Source organism: Alligator sinensis, unplaced genomic scaffold (assembly GCF_000455745.1).
Source record: "Alligator sinensis unplaced genomic scaffold, ASM45574v1 scaffold527_1, whole genome shotgun sequence".
Classification (NCBI taxonomy): domain Eukaryota; kingdom Metazoa; phylum Chordata; order Crocodylia; family Alligatoridae; genus Alligator; species Alligator sinensis.
The window spans coordinates 3,179,060-3,196,378 of NW_005841958.1; the positions used below are offsets into that span (position 1 = coordinate 3,179,060).

General features: G+C 49.2%; 1 pseudogene; it reads right to left on the bottom strand.

The window, feature by feature from the left end:
- Positions 1-11,318: 11,318 nt before the first annotated feature.
- On the bottom strand, positions 11,319-13,736 carry LOC112549761 (annotated as a pseudogene).
- Positions 13,737-17,319: the final 3,583 nt, after the last annotated feature.

Here is a 17,319-nt window from a genome sequence, read left to right on the forward strand (position 1 = left end):
TATTATATGTGAGGAAATACATTAAGAGCCATTTCTGCCCTTTGCTGGGCAAAAGTGGAATCTGAAGCAATCCAAGGAACTGCCCTCATGGCTGTAACTCAGTCACAAGGAAAGATCTTCCTTTCTTCACCCCGTGTTTCAAAAGCAAGGGGTGTATTATAGTCCAGAGCATGTGTGGGTGAGCAAATATGGTAGGATTTTGGGTACTTGTCTCAGGGTTCTTTGGACAAGCCCCGCTGTTTTGGAGCCCACCTCGGCAATGCTGGTACAGCAACCTCCTGATTCTTAAGGACAACCAGATGCTTTCAGAGCTGCCACTGATCTCAGGTATTTTCCAGCAGGTTTGTGATCTTCTTTCTCCCCTACCCACCTGCTACCTTGTTTGGTTTCAGCATTTAAAAGCCACCATGAAGTTCTTAGAATCATAGAGCATGAGGGTTGGAAGGGCCCTCAGGAGGTCACATCTAGTTCAACCCCCTGCTCAAAGCAGGACCAGCCCCAGTTACATCATCCCAGCTAAGGCTTTGTCTAGCCAAGTCTTCAAAACCCAAGGACGGAGACTCCACCACTTCTCTGGGTAACCTGTTCCAGTGCTTTACTACCCTTCTAGTGAGAAAGTTCTTCCTAATATCCAACCTCAACTTCCCTTGCTGAAACTGGAGCCCATTGCTCCTTGTTCTGTCATCTGCCACCACTGAGAACAGTCCAGCTCCATCTTCTTTGCAACCCTCCTTCAGGTAGTTGAAAGCTGCTATTAAATCCCCTCTCAGTCTTCTCTTCTCCACACTAAATCAGCTCAATTTCCTCAGCCTCTCCTCACAAGTCATGTGCCCCATCCTCCAACCATTTTTGTTACCCTCCAATGAGTCCACATCCTTTCTGTAGTGGGGGGCCCAACATTGGATATAGGACTCCAGATGTGGGCTCACTAGTGCCGAATGAAGGGGAAGAATAATTTCCCTCGATCTGCTGGCAATGCTTCTACCAGTGCAGCCCAGGATGCCACTAGCCTTCTTGGCAACAAGGGCACACTGTTGATTTGTCTTCAGCTGCTTGCCCACTGTAACCCCCAGGTCCTTTTTACAGAACTGCTGCTTAGCTTGTCAGCCCCCAGCCTATCCCGGTGCATGGGATTGTCCCGTCCTAAGTGCAGGACTTTGCACTTATCCTTACTGAACCTCATGAGATTTCTTTTGGCCCAATCCTCCAATATGTGTAGGTCACTTTGAGTCCTAGCCCTGCCCTCCATCATATCTACTACTCCTCCCAGCTTGGTGTCATCCACAAACTTGCATCCCATCTTCCAGATTGTTAATGAAGATATTAAACCTAACCAGCCCCAGGACCAACCCGTGGAGGACCCCACTTGATACTGGTTGTCAGCTAGACTTTGAGAGATCTCAGGTTGGACACATGCATCCCAGGATCTTGAGACATTCAGGCCACCAGATTTCTGGATGTCAGAGGGCCATGATCCCTGTGCTAGACTCCTCCCAGGTTGTAAAGGTTATAAATGCATTCTCCTGGCCTTTTCTGCCCTCTCAGGCTCCCTGAACCCTCATCCTCACCCACAGCAGCTTGCAACATGATGCCTAGAAGGGCGAATCCCCAGCCCTGCCAGGAACCCCAGTCATGGCAGTTCATGGAGGGCAGGGCAACTTCACACCATTGGATGTGTGGGCGTATTGCCCAGGTGAGCAGCTGATCAAGGAGTGTGGTGCTAAGTAAGATGGGTGTAGGTGGGGGAAACTAAGGCACACCCACTGGCCTCTGCTTCATTAACCCTAATAGAGGGAGACCTGGTTTACACTCCAACAGAGCCATGTGTAGTTGTACCTTTGACCCCCTAGCCCTTTTAGGATCATGGGAAAGTTGGACTGAAAGGGCCCTCCAGAGGTCACATCTAGTCCAACCCCCTGCCTGAGGCAGGATTATATATATATATATATATAGGAATATATAGAATATATATAGAATATATATGAATATAATATATATATATGAATATATATGAATATATAGATATATATATCTACACATACGTGTGTGTGTGTGTGCGTGTGTGTGTGTGTGTGTGTGCGCATTCGCCTATCTATATCTCTATATATTCATTTGTTGGCATATATATATATTTCATAGATTTCATAGACATTAGGGCTGGAAGGGACCTCGGAAGATCATCGAGTCCAGCCCCCCGCCCAAAGGGCAGGAAGTCAGCCGGGGTCATAGGATCCCAGCAAGATAAGCATCCAGTTTGCTCTTGAAGGTGTTCAATGTAGGCGCTTGAACCACCTCCGGTGGCAGGCTGTTCCAGACCTTGGGGGCTCGGACAGTAAAGAAGGTCTTCCTTATGTCCAGCCTGAAACGATCTTGAAGTAGTTTGTGACCATTCGACCTCGTCATCCCTTGGGGCGCTCTGGTGAACAAACGTTCCCCCAGATGCTGGTGGTCACCCCTGATAAACTTGTAGGTGGCCATCAGATCACCCCTGAGCCTGCGCTTTTTCAGGCTAAAGAGCCCCAGGGCTCTCAGCCTCTCATCGTAGGGTCTGCTTCCCTGACCTCTGATCATGCACGTGGCTCTTCTCTGGACTCTCTCAAGCTTCTCCACATCCTTTTTGAATTGTGGAGCCCAAAACTGGACACAGTACTCCAGCTGCGGCCTCACTAAGGCCGAGTACAGGGGGAGAATGACGTCCCGGGATTTGCTTGAGAAGCATCTATGGATGAAAGCCAGCGTTTTGGTCGCTTTACTAGCCGCCGCATCGCATTGCAGGCTCATGTTCATCTCGTGGTCAATGATGACCCCCAAGTCTCTTTCTTCCATAGTGCTAGCCAACATAGCACTGCTGAGCCTATAAGGATGCGGTGGGTTTTTTTCCCCCCAAGGTGGAGAACCTTGCATTTATCGGCGTTGAACACCATCAGATTCTCGTCCGCCCACTTGCTGAGCCTGTCCAGGTCAGCCTGGATAACCTGCCTGTCTTCTGGTGTGGATGCTTTGCCCCAAAGTTTGGTGTCATCGGCGAACTTGGCCAGTCCGCTTCTGACTCCAGTGTCCACATCATTAATGAAGATGTTGAACAGTATGGGTCCAAGGACAGAGCCTTGGGGGACCCCACTGGTCACAGGACACCACGATGAGTGCTGGCTATCCCTTAAGATGTTGGCGTCGGCCAGTCCATTAAGGATGGCCTCTTCAATAAACTTTTCTAAGATCTTCCCCGGGATAGAAGTCAGGCTAATGGGCCTATAGTTAGCCGGATCCACTTTCCTCCCTTTCTTGAAGATAGGCACCACATTGGCCTTCTTCCAGTCTTCGGGCACTACACCAGAGCGCCAAGAGTTTTCAAAGATCCGTGCTAGAGGCTGGGCTATGATGCTCGCCAGCTCCTTGAGTACCCTGGGGTGAAGATTGTCAGGGCCGGCTGACTTGAAGGTATCCAGCTTCTCAAGATGTCCCTTCATGAAGTCAGCATCAATGGAGGGCAGGGGATCACCCTCACCCGGACTTCCCTGTCCCGTAGCGGGCATGGGTGTCCCATGGGACTGATGAAAGACCGATGCAAAGTACCTATTTAATAGGTTGGCTTTTTCCTGGGCGTCAGTTGTCAGTTGCCCCATCTGGTTCATCAGGGGTCCAATGTTGCCCCTCCTCAGTTGTCAGTTGCCCCAACTGATTCAGCAGGGGTCCAACGTTGCCCCTGCTTTTCCTCCGGCTCCCCACATATCTGAAAAGGACTTTTTATTGTCCTTGATATATGCCATCACATGAATGTTTCAAAGGAATATGGCATGTGTGTGTGCCATTAAATGAATATATCTATATCTATATATATCTATATATATATTGAGAAAGAAAGAAAGAAAAAAAGAAATTCCCCATGACAGAAAATGCTAAAAGGAAGCATTTGAATTTTATTGAAACAGACCTAGATTTTCAATTTTTTTTCAGGGAGAAAACAATTCTCTGTTCTCACCTGGTTCCAAAACTCATGAGAACTGGAATGTTTGAAAAGCCCCATGACATAAAACATGCTTTTTGTTCTCATTTTTATCTCTTAAAAAAAAAAAGCAACAACCAACCAAACAAACAAACAAACCCCACCCCACCCCACCCCACCCCCCGAAAGATGAAAAGTGAAAATGGAGGTTAGGTCCTGTCTGCCTGCTACCGTGATTTACAGTAGATGATTCTACCTGTGACTGTTAATGCTGACTGCTGGGGGGTTGTTAAATAACCTGGCAGCCTCTAGGGTACTAATGGCTTTGGGCAGAATAGGACCTTAAAGGGTGTGCTACTCTTACCACTGGTGGAGAAGATGTTGCCAAAAAGTTGTAGAACTGAGGTCCACTCCATGCTAGGGTAGATTGGACTCTTTGACCCTGATCGTCCAATAGATAGACAAATAGATGATTTCCCTTCCTCTAGCAGCTCCTACAGCCAACCTTGTCCCAAACATACTAACACCTGCCTTTCCTTTCAATTAAACTAGTAAAGCCAAGAGCGGGATACTGGTGTGTGGCCAACTCAGTGACTCCATATACACTGTCCTGGAGAGGTCACTGAAAGCTAATGCTTCATTTGATGAAAATCTAGTGTCTCGTGGGCATTTTATGTTCCATTTTACTCCATTTGGACCCTTCTTCCCACAAACCACCACAAAATGAAAACCATTTGAAATTCCCCATGACAGAAAATGCTAAAAGAAACCATAGAACCACAGCGAAGTCAGGCTGGAAGGGACCTCCAGAGGTCATACTCATCGTCATAGAGTCATGGTCATAGAGTCATAGAGAAGTAGGGTTGGAAGGGACTTCCAGAGGTCATAGTTGTAGTCACAGAGTCATAGAGAAACAGGACTGTCACATCTAATCCAACCCCCTGCCTGGGGCAAGATCAACCCGGTCCAAACCATCCCAGACACATCCATCATCTAATCTCTTCATAAAATTACCATCACTCCTACCACAACAACACAAGACATCACACCTGGACCTGCCACAGGGAAAGCAGGGGGACCACAGCAGCCAACACCCTGCTTCTGTAAAAGGTTGATAATATAAGCTCAATAAATCCCAGGTAGATATCTTTGAAACAGACCTAGATTTTCTAGTTTGGGCAAAATAGAATTTTTCCCCATATTTTTAAGAAGAAATTCTCCATTCTAACATTTTTACATTCCAAAACACCACGAGAATGGAGAGCTTTAAAATTCTCCTTCCACAAGACCTTTAAAACAAAAATTCTTTGGGGTTGATATATTTTGGATAGCCATGTCTTTGATGCCTGAAAAAAAATTAGGATATCAAATTGAAGAGACTGGAGAGAAACATTTAACTGCAATGTGAAAATCATAATTTCTTTTGGTTAGAAAAAAAGGCAATATGGAATAAATTTCAACCTTAACAAAAAATACTGTGTTCCTCCCCATTTTTATCATCCCATCTTAAGACTGGCAGGGCCATTGGGAGGTTGTATCTAGTCCAACCTCAAGGGAGGATCAGCCATATTTCTCCAACCTACTCTTAAATGCATCCAACGATGTAGACTCAACCACCTTCCTGGGCAGCCCATCCCAATGCCGGACCTCTTCCATGGTTAGAAAATTCTTCCTCATCTCCAATCTCCATATTCCTTGTCACCCCTTTGATGTTGTCCCAGGCACAGAGAAGAATCAACCACCCTCCTCTTTCTTGTTGCGTTGGAGATGGTTTATCACATGTCCCCCATCAGTTGTCTCTTCTGCAGGCTAAACAACCTTTCTAACTGTTGAACCATTTTAGTCGCTTTCTGTTGGGCTTGTTCCAATGCTGTCACCACTCCTTAAAGATGTATGCACTGGGCAGAGCATTCAAGTGCTGTGAAGAGTGAACAACTCCTTTCCCGTGCCTTGCCTTGCACCTAATCATACAACCCAAGATGCCCTTAGCTGGTTTGGCAACACTAATTAAACCAGTGACTCATATCTATCATGTGGATGTGATTTAAGGATACTTCCAGCCCTGGCTCCTTTCTGGCTTTCCTCATCTTGTCGCTTGCCAATTTGTATGTGTGTGTGTTATGGTTCCCTCCTCAGTGACACCTTTTCATCCTTTGTGGGTGTTGTAAAGGTCAAGGTTGTTTGGATCAAGGTCATTTCAAACCCTAATCCCATCCTCCCAAGTGAAGGTGGCTCCACCCAGTTGGGCAACACTGCAAACAGTGCACTCAATCCCAAAACATTAATCTGGGTACAAAACAGTAGAGTCATAGCTAAATCAGGTTAGCTAGGCTCTCACAGAGGTCACATCCAGTCCAACCCTCTGAATAGGCAGGATCAGCCCTCTTTGAACGAGCCCATACAAGGGTTCATCCAACTTACACAACCCCCCTGTCACCCCACAAACCCCTAGACCTCAAGGATGCCCTCAAATACTTCCCCCTGACACACACACTTCAAGAAGGAGGTAGACATATTGGAAAGAGTCCAGTGTAGAGCAACAAAAGTGATTGGAGGCCTGGGAAATAGGAGTGATGAGTAAAGTCTGAAAGAACTAGGGTGATTAAATCTGGAGAAGAGAAGCCTGAGGGTGATTTAATCACAGTCTTTGAATCCCTGAAGGGTGATGACAGTGAATGATGGAGGCAAGCTTTTCTCTGTGGCTATCAAGGACAGGACAAGGAGTAATGGACTCAAGCTGGAACAAGGGAAGCTGAGGCTGGAGATGTGGAGAAACATTCTGACTCTGAGGTTGGTCAAGCATTGGAGCAGGAAGAGGTGGTGGAATCTCCATCCATGGATGTTTCCCAAGTCCAGGTTGGAAAGACATATGGCTGGGATGGTTTAATCAGGGTTGAGCCTGCCTCAAGAACGGGGGCGGACTAGCTGTGACCTCGTGAGGTCCCGTCCAGCCCAACTTTCCAGATCAAGGCAGAGACCTCAGTCTCTGCCTTGATAACATCCTGCCTTCAGCAGGCTTGGAAGACTCTGGTTCAAGAACCTGTTCAAGAACAGCCCGTGATGGAACATCCTGCTGCAGTAGATAAGAAAAGCACATAGGACGCCACAACCAAAATCTGGGACATGCCTGGGAAGACATGTAGGAAAGCTGTAATTAAAGAAGTTCCTTAATCAGCAAACTGTAAAGTGCATGGCACCAAACGTGATTGATCATAGACAGGCAACTGCGAGGCCTTGATGTAAGTGCTTCTAAAAAAGGAGCAGAACAGAAATGCAGGTTGGATATGTGTTTAAGCTTGCACTCGCCCTGCCGTCAGAAGGTCTGATTCACCTGGCTGAGAGGATGGATAAAGGCAACGCTAATTTTACAATCCCTGAACATCTGTCATGTGCTTATTCAAACTGCATTGCAACAGGACGTAGCAGGACATTGGATGCAACACCAGACGATACCATACCACATTGTTGCTCATACATCAAAACATTTCATTTTGATAATGTCATTTCATTTCAGAATCAGATTATGTGATGTGATGTTAATACATTACGTTATGTTACGTTGAAGTCTGGTTAAGACACAACAGGGGGAGTGGGGATTAATAACAGTCTTCAAATCTCTGCAGGGTGATTTCAGACAGGATGGAGATGACTTTTCTCCGTGGCTGCAGGGAACAAGACTAAGAACAACAGCCCCAAACTTCATCAAGGAAAACTGAGGTTGGAGATGAGGAGGAACTTTCTGCCTCTGAGGGTGATCAAGCATTGAAACGGGTGGTGGAATCTCCATCCTTGAAAATTTTCCAGAGCAGGTTGGACAGATACTTGGCTGAGATGGTTTAGTCAGAGATGCTCCTACCTTGAGCAGGGGGCTGGACTGGACGTGACCTTGTGAGGTCCCTTCTAGCCCAACTTTCCTATGATCCTTTACACTCCAAATGCAATGAATTGACAACACCCAAAAGACGTGTTTTCACCTGATCAGCAGAAAATAAGTCATAGAGTCATAGAATCATATGAAAGTAGGACTGGAAGGGACTTCCAGAGGTCATCTAGTCCAATCCCCCACCAGAGGCAAGGATCTCCAGGGGTCATCTAGTCTAATTCCCCCTATCCAAACCATCCCATACAAATCCATTGTATAACATTAGCAAAACTACACAGTCATGTTGACACCATCAAACCCAAATAAGACTTAATTTTCAAAAGCTTTGTCCAAATCCAAACTTGCTAGAATTTTTGTTCAAAGGGAAATAATGAGCTTTTCAGGTTTCCATTCCAAACTGGAAGAAAAAACCCTCAAAATTCCAAAATCTTGCAATTTACCTCAAAACAAAAAAATGCCAGGTTTAGGGGAAACTCCACAGCTTTCCACAATATTCAAATTCCACATTTTGGGACACGCCACATTTTTCCCCAGTGCTCAAATTCCAGAATCAGGAAACTTCCAGTGACAAAAGAATTCCACATATTGGGGAAGTTTCACCATTTCCCACAGCATGAAAATTTCACATTCTTGAAGCTTCAGCCACATTAAAAATCCATATTTTGGGGAAGTTGCACCATTCCTTACTGTACAAAGATTCCAGACACCAGAAACTTATGGTGACACTAAAATCCCATGTTTCAGGATGTTTTACAGTTTTCCACACAACTAACATTCCAGTCCCTAGCCACCATTAACTATGGGGTTGTATCAATTTAACCCCTTTCAAGTAAGAAAAAAACAAGTTGAGTTAATCCCTTTTAACTGGTAAAACAGAATCATAGAATCAGAGATAATTCAGGCTGCAAGGGACCTCAGGACATCATGTCTAGTCCAGCCCTTGGCTCAAAGCAGGACCAGCCCCAACTACATCACCCCAGCCAAAGCTTTGTCTAGCTGGATCTTCAAAACTTCCAAGGATGGAGATCCCACCAGCTCTCTGGGAAGCCTGTTCCAGTGCTTTACTACCCTCCCAGTGTGAAAGTTCTTGCTAATACAACTTCCCTTGCTGCAGTTTGAGCCGTTGCTCCTTGTTCTGTCATCTGCCCCCACTGAGAACAGTCCAGCTCCTTCCTCTTTGCAGTCACTCTGAGGGGAGTTGAAGGCTGCTATTCAATCCCCCCTCGGTCTTCTGTTCCACAGACTCAAGCAGCCCAGTTCCCTCAGCCTCTTCTCACAAGTCATGTGTCCCAGCCCCTCAACCATTTTTTGTCCTTCCCTGGACTCTCTCCAATGTGTCCACATCCTTTCTGCAGTGGGGGACCCAAAACTGGACACAGGACTCCAGATGTGCACACATCAGTGAAGAATAGAGGGGAAGAATCACTTCCCTTGATTTGCTGGCAACGCTCCTACCAATGCAGCCCAGGATGCCTTTAGCCCTCTTGGCAACAAGGACACCCTGCTGGTTCCTCTTCAGTTTATTGTCCACTGTGACCCCCAGGTCCTTTTCTGCAGAGCTGCTGTCTGGCCAATTGGTTCCCAACCTGCACCGGTGTATGGGGTTGCTCCATTCTAAGTGCAGGACTTTACACTTGTCCTTATTGAACCTCATGAGATTTCTTTTTGGCCCAGTCCTCTAATTTGTCTAGGTCTCTCTGAATCCTAGCCCTACCCTCCAGTGTATATCTACTACTCTCTCCAGCTTGGTGTCATCTGCAAACTTGCTGAGGGTTCACTCTGCCATCTTCCAGGTCGTTGATGATGATATCAAACAAAACCAGCCACAGGACCGACCCCTGGGGCACTCCACTTGACACTGGTTAACAACTAGACATCAAGCCACTGACTGCTACCTGCTGAGCCCAATGATCCTGCCAGTTTTCTATCCACCTTACAGTCCACTCATTCAACCCAGACTTCCTCAGCTTGCTTGCAAGAATGCTGTAGGAGACAGTATCAAAAGCCTTGCTGAAGTCAAGGTAGATCACATCCACTGCTCTCCCTGCATCCATAGTCATTTCATCATAGAAGGCAATCTGGTTGGTCAGGCATGACTTGCCCTTGGTGAATCCATGCTGATTGCTCCTAATCACCTTCTCCTCCAAGTGCTTAGAAATGGGTTCCTTGAGGACCTGTTCCAGGATTTTTCCAGGGACAGAGGTGTGGCTGACCAGCCTGTAGTTCAGACAGTAGGGTCCTGGGGCAGCAGGTCTATCAAAATAACTCAACACAAAGCAACCCAACACAGTCCTGTGTTGGGAGAGCTGAGCTACTTCTGATGGAGCTAACTGAGCCTTGAGGACTATCGTCTAGACAAGCCCCGAGATGCTCAAGAGGTTGTAAAACCACTCAATGATAGAATGAAGGCAGGGAAGAAATGGAGAAATTTCCTTCTTCCAGCTTTTCTTGATGTCATTCCTTCTCATGCAACTCCTTCACAAACTGGAATGGACCCTGTGGCCCCCTCTGAGTACACGGTCCTCAAATGGAGAACCCAAAGACATCCACAAGCTTCCCATGGAAGGGGTCTTCTCCACATACCATCACTCCTTGGCTCTCCAAAGCCAACTTCCACATCTTCCCTGAGATTACTTGGGGTGGGGGTGGAAATAAGTGTACGGTTCCCTCATGTGTCTTCCTTTCCAGTTTTTCCATGAGGCCTTGGAAACTGCTTTTGAACCAAAGGCAACCACTAGCTGCATCCCACCAGCTGAAGAACTGGGGGAGGAAGGCACCTGAGATGGTGGGTCTTCAAATAGAACCTCCCTCCTCATTCAGTGGCAAAACCTTCTCCATTGGATCCTTCTTTGGATGGACGTGGGTCATATCTTGTATGGGTGGTCATATGGATTAGAGTCTCCTCTCTGATTGGTTACTTATGATAAATACTCCATATTTATTAAAGAGGGGATACAGGTGGAGGGCAACTCCATTACATTCAATGCCAGTGAGGTACCCAACCAAACACTACCTCCTCTTTGATCTAAGGTCACTGCCATCTCCCTAGCATCGGCTTGTGATGTCATAAAGGGCACCAGTACATGAGAGGGTGGGTACTAGCGATGTGGTGGAAGCAAAAGTGACACAGATCTCCTAACAATGGAGATCCCCTCCCTGTTGACTGCCCACTTTTTGAGTCTGGTGTAGTTGCAATCTAGGTGAGACCGCGGAGGTTCAGGACAGAGACGGGATCACAGATAGGGTCCTTCAAACGTCTCGGTGGATCCAGCCATTATCCAAGAGCTGGAACGCACCAGAACTGCACACTGCCCTCCACCTAGCTGGACTTGGGGCCACGCCAGGCACTGTGCATATTTAACTGAGACTGGAACCACACCACATGCTACAGAGATCCACCACCCCCTTCCCCAGGTGGTGAGATCCACAGGGAAACTGAGGCACAGTGGCAAAAGGAGGTGACCAAGGCCACAGGAGAGGGGAGGGAAGTCCTTACTTGCCAGTGTTGCAGTGGGCGGCTGTGAGCACCCAGCGGGGGTCGATGAGGACTCCCCCACAGTGGATCTTGTTGTAGCCCCCCATCAGGGCCACCTGGTAGGGCTGTCTGCGGCGGTCGCAGTCGTGCCCCCCCAGTACCCGCTCATCACTGCTGGCAGTCACTGGAAGGAAGCAGAGGGGGGTGGGAGAGGGCATCAGGGCCAAGCTGGGGGCCCTGCAGGTGGGGATGGGCCCTGGGAGGGGGGTGTCGAGGTTTCAGGGGGAAGCAATAACAACTACCCACCTCCTGCCCCTGCCCCGGGTCTGGGCATTGAGGTGGCCACAGCCACTCATGTGGATACACACACATGCGAGAACCCTTGAGAACCCATGGGATTGCACATTCAGCCACCAGCACGCATGAGTGCATGGGGACTGTGCACACACCTGCACAAGCACACACACACACACAGAGTGGGTGCAGGTGTACTCAGAGCCTGACACTCACACACATGTGGACACAAGCACTTGCTCCCATGTGTGTTGGTGGACCTAGTTCCTTTCTTACAAACACACACACACACACACCCCCCCCCCCCCAGGCATCTGGAACACATATGCACATGTGCGCAGACACAAAACTCAGGCATCTGGGACACATGCACACAAACAGCCCTCCTCCTCCCCACTTCCAGGACACGTGCATGCACATGCACACACAGACACAGAACCCAGGCATCTGGGACACATGCGCACACATCTACACACACACAGAACCTGGGTGCCTGACACACAGAGACAGAGATCCATCTATACACACGCACAGACACAGAACCCAGGTACCTGACACACATGGAAACACATTCATACACAGAACCCAGGCATCGAGGACACACGCACGCATGCACGCACACAAACACACACAGAATGCAGGCATCTGGGACACATGCACATGCACCCATGCACACACAGGGTCTCACACTCACTGTAACCCAGCACAGACCCAACCTGGCCTTTGTGCATACCCACTCACACTGTAACATGCTTACTGTGCCCTCCTCACATGCTAGTGCACAAGCATCCTCGGTGTTGCCTTGCGCCCACTTGTGCACCCAGGAACATGGTAACATGGTCACCAATGCCCCACCCAGCCAGGCAGCCACAGAGCTCCTGGCACAACTATGTCAGCGTGTCATGCACACGCATCCCCTCCTTGCAAACTTTGCACATTCCAAGACACTCACATCCCCAAGCATGTCACTCACATCCATCCCCCTCACACAACCTCACACAACCCAACACACTCACATCAGTCCACCACACATAGTGAGATCCCCTCGCACAGCTATGCACACCCTAACATACTCACACCACCAGAGTGTGCCACACACCTTTCTCCCCTTCCACAGCCACAGACACCCCAACACACTTGTACCTCTCAGTATTCCATGCACACCCATCTCCCCATCTCCCCTCACACAATCTCACACACCTCAATTCACCATACACATTTCAACTCCCTTGCACAACCTTGCACCCCGCAACACACTCAGACCTCAGTGCATCATACACACTCCGACCCCCTTGCATGGTTAGGCACACCCTAACACATTCAGACGTTACCAGCCCCCCTCACATCCCCTAGCATACTCACACTCCTCATGCTCTGCACACCCAGACCCCCTCATACACCCTAGCACACTCAGACACCCCCTCACATACCCTAGCACACTCACAGCCTCATGCACTGCATACCCAACTCCCCTCGCACACCCAGACACCTCCAACACCCCCACATACCCTAGGACACTCACATCCCTCATGCTCTGCACACCCAGCCCCCCCTTACACACTCCAGCACACTCAGCCACCCCCTCACACACCCTAGCACACTCATACCCCTCATGCCTTGCACACGCAGCCCCCCCTGCATGCCCATACACATGCCACTTCCCCACCCAGTCCCACAACCCCATCCCCATCCCCATCCCTCACAGGGCCCTCGCACACTCACCAGCTGCTGTCAGCAGCAGCAGCAGGAGGGCTGCCATGGTTCGGTCTCCCCGAAAGCGGTGTCCGGCTGTTGCCTTGGCAGGGAAAGCATTTCTCAGCCTTAAATGCTTGCTGGCCCCGCCTTCCCTGGCTGCCGGCTCCAGGGACAGCCGGACCTGTTCCAACAGGCACACGCCCTCCTGGCAAGCCCGGCCTGGCCCCATGAGCCAGGGGTGTCCCTGCTCAGGCCAACTCACCCACAAGCCCCTGGGGCAAGCCACGCTAAGCTCCTGTTCCCCCACCTGCAGCTAATCCTTTGTGCTGCTCCCCTTCAAGCCACCCAGAAGTCTTTGCTTTCTGGCACCGTGTTACCCACCCGCCCCTTACCTAGAATCCTTTGCTTTCCCCCACTAAATTACTCACCATCCCTTGCTCTCTGCATCTAGGTACCCAGCATCCTTTGCTTTCCAGCACCGTGTTACCCACTGTCCCACTTCCTAGAATCCTTTGCTTTCCATTGCTAAATTAGCCACCATCCCTTGCTGTCTTCACCTGGGTACCTAGCAGCCTTTGCTCTCCCATGCCACATTACCCACCACCCTGTTAACCAGAATCCTTTGCTTCATGGAGCCGCATTACCCACCATCCTTTGCTCCCCCAGCTGCCTACCCAGAATGCTCTGCTTTCCTTGCTCCCACAACTTGCTACCCAGAATCCTTTGCTTTCCAGCACCAAATGACCCACAATCTCTTGCTCCCACTGGCTAGCTACCCAGAATTCACCAGGAAGGTGCCCACAGCCCTTTTCCCCCGCCTCAAGCTACCCAGAAGCCTTTGCTTCCCCTCACAATTACCCACTGTCCCTTGCTCCTGCCTGCAAGTGACCCACAGTCCTTTGCTGCACCCTGCAAGCAACCCAGAATCCATTGCTTTCTGCCCAGCACATTACCCACAGTCTTCTGCTGCTGACCAAAGGGTCTTGCCCCAAGAAATGGATCCCAACTGTCTGGAGCTGTACACCACTCACTTCCCACCAACCTCAAGCCCTGCAACACAGCAAGACTTCTCCTTGTCTTCCTCCTATAGGAACCAGCCTCATGGGATGCTTTCCCAGACTACTTTGCTCCCAAGGGGGCAGTGGGTGCTTGAGTACCTTATTTTCCTGCATATAATGTGCACCTGCTCCTTGGACTAAATCCAGAGCAACTCTTTTGGAGTCATGGGTGGATTGATCCTTCCCTGGTATACACCAAGGACCTTAGTGGAGTCTCTCTTGATTGACACCCATGAGCAATTGACCCCTGAACCCCGAAGCAGTCACTCCAGCAAGAAAATAGAATCCCTCCCGTGACCCAAATGAAATCGCTGCTGATTTACATCATGGAGCCTTGCCATTCCAGATTGACGGAAGGAATCAGCCCCCGCACTCCCAGGACTCCAAAACCAGCTGCTGGAAATCGGAGTGTGCATGATATGCGAGCAATATGGTAAAAGCTGTTTCCAGGGGCAGGATGGGGCAGGGGGGGCAAAAGCAGAATTAAATTCTGCCCTCAATTCACAGGACAACAAGGAGGTCTCTGCTCATGACAAGGCAAGAGATTTATTCCCCCTTCATCCTGCCTTTCAAGCCCAAGGGAGCACGTTGTATGATAAAAAATATGGTATAATGATTCCCAATCAAGCCTGCAGGACCCTAGCCATGTGAAACACCTGCCTAATGAGCCCAGCACTAGGGTTCGCCTCCTGGTTCTAGCTGCCAGGTGTCACCTTAGGCCAGGCACAGAAGCCCCAAAGCCCCCTTGACCCTAGTGAAGTCCCTCTAGATTTACACTGTGGGGGGAGGGTGGGAAATTAGGCCTTGTTGATTCAATGGACTCACTATGGATATATACCATGGAAAAATTGGCCCCACAGACATCCCCTGGGATCATGTCTTGGGCTTTCTAGCCCCTTCTTCCATTACTGGTCCCCCTCTCCTCCACCCAAGTGGGCCTCTCCGGCTGGGCCAGGAGCCAGAAGGACCTCACCCTCAGAGGCGATGTGCCAGAGGGATGTGGAAATCCGCCTGCGCTCCATGATGCCATAATTATGGGGCAGGGCCCCTAATCTCGGAGCTGCTGACTGACCTGGCAGGTCTGATTCCAGCCTGGGGCATGCCCAGATGAGCTGTCCAGTGGTATGGGAAGCAGACAGGCAGATGGACAGAGGGTCCGGGGGTCCCACCATTCCCCCAGGCAGCTCCGACTGTGAGCAACACTGCAAACTGACTGACATACGCCCAGAGCCTGCTGTGGCTCTTTGGAACTGCTCCAGCTGTGAGCAATACTGTGACCTGGCCTGACACCAAATTGGCTCCTCTTAGATGCTCAGACTGTATGTCCAGAGCTTGACCTGGTTCCCCTGAGCTTCTCCAACGGTGAGCAAGACTGCATGACCTGGCCTGAACAAGTGCAGAGCCTGCTCTAGTCCCTCTGAGCTGTTCTGACTGTGACCAACACCACAACCTGACCTGAGTGTCCAGAGCCAAATCTGTGACCCACACCATGACCTGAGCATGCCCAGAATGTGCACTGGCTCCTTGGACCTGCCCCAACTGTGACCAACATCATGATCTGACCCAAGTGTGCCCAGACCCTGACCTATTTTTACAGCTATCCCCACAGTCCACCCCCTCACTGCTACCCCAGGGCACCCCATCTACTTCAGTATTGTGCCCTTGACAACAATCATTCCCAGATGCTTCTGAAAAAAGACTTAGGAAACACCCTGTAATTGTCCAAATCAGCATCAAGCTATAGTTGCGTGATGTCTTTTCCTAGGCAAGAACATCCCCAAAAATACAAGACTCCAACCTATTAAAAGATCAGCAAACACACCTGTTGCTTCACATTCTCCAACAGCCAGTCTGGACAAGCCATGACACACAGTCTTACACACCCTTTTCTCTCCACCAAGCCTCAGTCTTCGGGTTATTTATAGAGACCAAGGCTGGATTGGGTGTAAATCCAGACCTGTCCCATCCTTTTGTTATCTTCCCTTAGCTAATCAGAACCTGACAATGTCAGGCTGAACACATAGACTTTTACCCCAGAATAGAAGTAGAGAGAACAGTTTTATAATGGGGTAAAGCCCTCTGTACTGGGGAAACACTACCCTTCGGTAAGTGGGTAAATCATTTAGTTCTATAGGATCTAGAAGTCCTTGGTTGTCTCCCCTGTCTTCATCTGTTCCCATTTGTTGCATTCCTTCATTCTTCAGTCATAGATTCATAGACAATGAGGGTTGGGAGGGGCCTCAGGAGGTCACATCTAGTCCAACCCCTGCTCAAAGCTGGACCAACCCCAACTACATCATCCCAGCCAGGGCTTTGTCAAGTTGGGCCTTAAAAACTTCCAAGGATGGAGATCCCACCACCTCTCTAGGTAATCCATTCCAGTGCTTCACCACCCTCCTAGAGAGAAAGTTTTCCTCATGTCCAACCTCAACTTCCCTTGCTGCAACCTCAGCCCATTGCTCCTCGTTCTGTCATCCACATCCACATTCGGTCATCCACATCTACATTCTGTAGGTCTGGCTGACACATATCATCCAGCCACCTTCATCCAGGGTGTCCAGGTGGCCTGGTCCCTGAATCTCTCTAAGGATAACTGCTTGTTTGTCCACGCTGGATCCAAGAGTCATTTGCACTTGTATATAAAATAGATGTGAAGGGTGCCACTGTAAATGCAATGGCTGTCCAGGCACTGGTTCCATCCGTGGTCACCTCCAAAAAGTCACCAGCCACTGGATTTGGTTCCACCTGCTTGCCTTTCCCTCATCACCTTGATCAAATCTCTTTGGTTGTCACCAGTCTTGGGATCTGAGGTCACACCAATCATCTGGTGTTAGAAGCTGAGTCTTGTTAGTGATTTGATGGGAAGCCATCTTGGAAGCCAACATTAATCAAGGGAAATATTTAGGTCTTTGGTACAGACATTCGATGGGATTACCCCTGAATAAATTATTCCAGAGTAAGGAGTTAGTAC